Raw genomic sequence first — 3,596 nt, 5'->3', positions numbered from 1 at the left:
GAGAGAGAGAGAGAGAGAGAGAGAGAGAGAGAGAGATGGCAATGAAGACCACTGCACAACCACGAGAAGAGAGAGAGAGAGAGCAATGCAAAACCACGAGAAGAGAGAGAGAGAGCAAAGAGAGAGAGAGAGAGAGAGAGAGAGAGAGAGAGAGAGAGAGAGAGAGAGAGAAATATGGCAATGAAGACCACTGCACAACCACTGGAACAGAGAGAGAGAGAGAGAGAGAGAGAGAGAGAGAGAGAGAGAGAGAGAGAGAGAGAGAGAGCAATGCAAAACCACGAGAAGAGAGAGAGAAAGAGAGGGGGAGGGAAAGAGAGAGAGCAATGCAAAACCACGAGAAGAGAGAGAGAGAGAGAGAGCAATGCAAAACCACGAGAAGAGAGAGAGAGAGAGAGAGAGAGAGAGAGAGAGAGAGAGAGAAAAGAAAAATTATGCTCCCAAAGGTGAAAGGTAACATTCCCCACCTACGTATCTTATTAGATACAGCTTTCAATATCCTCTCTCTCTCTCTCTCTCTCTCTCTCTCTCTCTCTCTCTCTCTCTCTGTCTTATATATATATATAAGAATAAAATGTTAACAAAGCGTTGCCTCGGAGGTGAAACAAGAACGCCCCTTGCCTGAGGTTGAACTGCTTTTCCCCTTTGATATTTTAATGTGGAAAAAAAATACAATCCATTTCAAACATTAGGAATCGGCTTTGCCCTTTCGCTATAGGGTACAGAATAAATTTAATGATCGAGGTAGGATATATATATATATATATATATATATATATATATATATATATATATATATATATATATATACATATATATATATATATATATATATATATATACATATATATATATATTTGTATATATGTATATATAAAAAGTATGGAACGTGATATACATATATGTATTTGTATATATGTGTGTATGTATAACTGAATCACGAAAGTATGGAACGTGATATATAGCCTATATGAATAAAGACAAATTCCACGAAGGAAATATAATACAATATATATATATATATATATATATAATTTCAAAAAAAACACGTGGTAAAATGCCTTAAATACATCTCAATACCAAAAGAATAATCTAAAGTTCACAAAATCCTGATTCTACATTTCAACAAGCAAAGAGTGATAAGGATTTCCACGCCACCCACATCAGTGGTACAGCGACCACGTGTTTCCAACGATGGAATGGAACAGAAAATAAAATTTAGGTCAAAGGACAAGCGCTGGGACCTATGAGAGTTGCTCAGCGCTTGAAGGGAAATTAACAGTAAAAGGTTCGAGAAGTGTAACAGGAAGAAAACCTCACAGATACACAAAGAGACAATTGTCAGAAGAGGGTGGAGAGTAAGATGGAAGGAAGAGAATATGAACAGAGGTACAGTAAAAGGAATATGAGCCGCGGCCCATGAAACTTTAACCACGCTCCGGTGGTGGCCTGTCCTACATCGTTGCCAAACGCACGATTATGGATAAATTTAACCTTAAGTAAAATAAAAACTACTGAGGCTAGAGGGCTGCAATTTAGTATGTTTGATGACTGGAGGGTGGATGATCAACATACCAATTTGCAGCCCTCTAGCCTCAGTAGTTTTTAAGATCTGAGGGCGGAGAGAAAAAGTGCGGACAGGAAAAGTGCGGACAGAAGAAAGTGCAGACAGAAAAAGGTGCGGACAGATTAACAGAATAAAGTGAGGACGGACAGAAAAGGCCGGCACATTAGTTTTCTTTTACAGACAACTAAAAAGATTGATTGCAGTGGCCAGGTATATCTCTTTTGATTGGGTTTCATCAAATGGCGTCATCTTGTAATCACTTTATCCAATTTTTTAAATGGCATTTCTTTTTTTAATAGTGTTGCTTGATGCTGATCGAATGTGTGACAAGCGTGGTAATTATTAATTTAGATGACGAAAAAAATCCTTTGTACTGAATACACACTCTCTCGCTCTCCCTAGTTACAAATGTTATTTTCCTTCTCTCTCTCTCTCTCTCTCTCTCTCTCTCTCTCTCTCTCTCTCTCTCTCTCTCTCATTCCGTCTCAATTACAAAACGTAAATAACAAAGTGTAAGCAGTACTTATTCTCTCTCTCTCTCTCTCTCTCTCTCTCTCTCTCTCTCTCTCTCTCTCTCTATATATATATATATATATATATATATATATATATATATATATATATATATATATATGTGTATATATATATATATATATACATAATATCAACAAAAAATGTTTCATAGGAACAAAAATTCTAGGATAATCTAGCAAAAATGTAAAATTCGAAGCGTTATTCTTCAAGGTCAAATCAGCAACAGTTCTACAAAATAAAAAAAAATAAAAACTACAAAACTTGATCAAATAACTTACATTCTCATTCTCTGAATCCTTATATTTGGCATTTGCTTGGAACACACGGGTGTCAAGAAATATCATCATTCTACCCCTTCTAGTCGCACCTGGTAACGGAGGTTCCAAAATTCTTCGTTTCTGTAAACAAAACATTCAGATTACTTTGCGTTCACATGTTTACATAAACATTTACGCTATAACGAAATGCTAAACTATTTTGCAAAATGCGTAAAACTAAGATAATCTAATTTTTACAACCTTTTATATATATAATAGTTTAAGTCAATCTATCCCTTTTAGATGACGTTGGCCTTTCTTATATCCCTTTGAAATGTATCACTTGGTAAATATAATCCTTGGTAAAAGGAATGGAAGGGGGGTTGGGGGTGGGTGGAAAGAGGGGGTTGTAAGAGCCTGTGTTTGCCAGGGTAGTGTTAGGTAGAGGGTGGGGGATGCCTTGGTCAACCCTCAATACAACGGAACAGCATCCTCCTGCTGCACCAACTAGCCCTATATACAGCGTATCTGACGTATCAAAATGGAAATAAGTGGAAAAACATCCACTGATATTCTACAGCTGCAATAAAAAGTAAAGAATACCATCCACGAAAAGTGATGGCCAGAGTTTAATTATTTCTGATAAAAATCAGCAATTACTAGTAGTGTTTTCGCAACCAGGAGTCACTGGACATTTTCTTCACCTTCCCATTCCATTGCACAAAACACTGCGAGTTCCGTTATTCCATGATTCAAGTACATTCTGTTTCCAAAAGCAGTTGATCATTAAATGTTTCTCCTTGTGCTGAGAATTGTTAGGTCCCTCTTTATGCTAAAATAATGCGTGAAAAATTACAAATTAAGCACAGCGCATGGGTACCAAAATTCCTCAGTGCTGTATAAGGGATGATCGCGTTCTCAGGTGGGAGAACAACACGTGGGATGTTCCGTTTGTTCGTTAGCCTTACTAAATGACTTGATATATCTGAGAAAAAAGAATTTGGTTTAGTAAATACCATAAGTTTCGATTCATATTACAGGTACTTATCTGTTATATACCACTGTTATAAGACTATGTTGCATTCGGCCAATAATTTTACGTATCGCTTCAGACTCTATAGGTCTATGCCAACAATGTCTCTCTCTCTCTCTCTCTCTCTCTCTCTCTCTCTCTCTCTCTCTCTCGACGTACACTTTCATAATATATGCAGAAATGTTAAAATTTGGCTTATGCCTAC

At 36.8% G+C, this 3,596-nt stretch overlaps 1 long non-coding RNA gene across 1 annotated transcript in view; it reads right to left on the bottom strand.

Moving 5' to 3' along the window:
* Positions 1–2,500, bottom strand: part of LOC136847023 (uncharacterized) — a 62,880-nt gene extending 60,380 nt beyond the window's left edge. The window contains exon 1 of the long non-coding RNA XR_010855584.1: positions 2,380–2,500. This is a non-coding gene — a long non-coding RNA (uncharacterized lncRNA). The remainder of the gene's footprint in view (positions 1–2,379) is intronic.
* Positions 2,501–3,596: the final 1,096 nt, after the last annotated feature.

The sequence above is a fragment of the Macrobrachium rosenbergii genome, chromosome 16 (genome assembly GCF_040412425.1).
Source record: "Macrobrachium rosenbergii isolate ZJJX-2024 chromosome 16, ASM4041242v1, whole genome shotgun sequence".
Classification (NCBI taxonomy): Eukaryota; Metazoa; Arthropoda; class Malacostraca; order Decapoda; family Palaemonidae; genus Macrobrachium; species Macrobrachium rosenbergii.
Note: the sequence above shows the minus strand (reverse complement) of the source record. Positions and strands in the feature narration are given on the sequence as shown.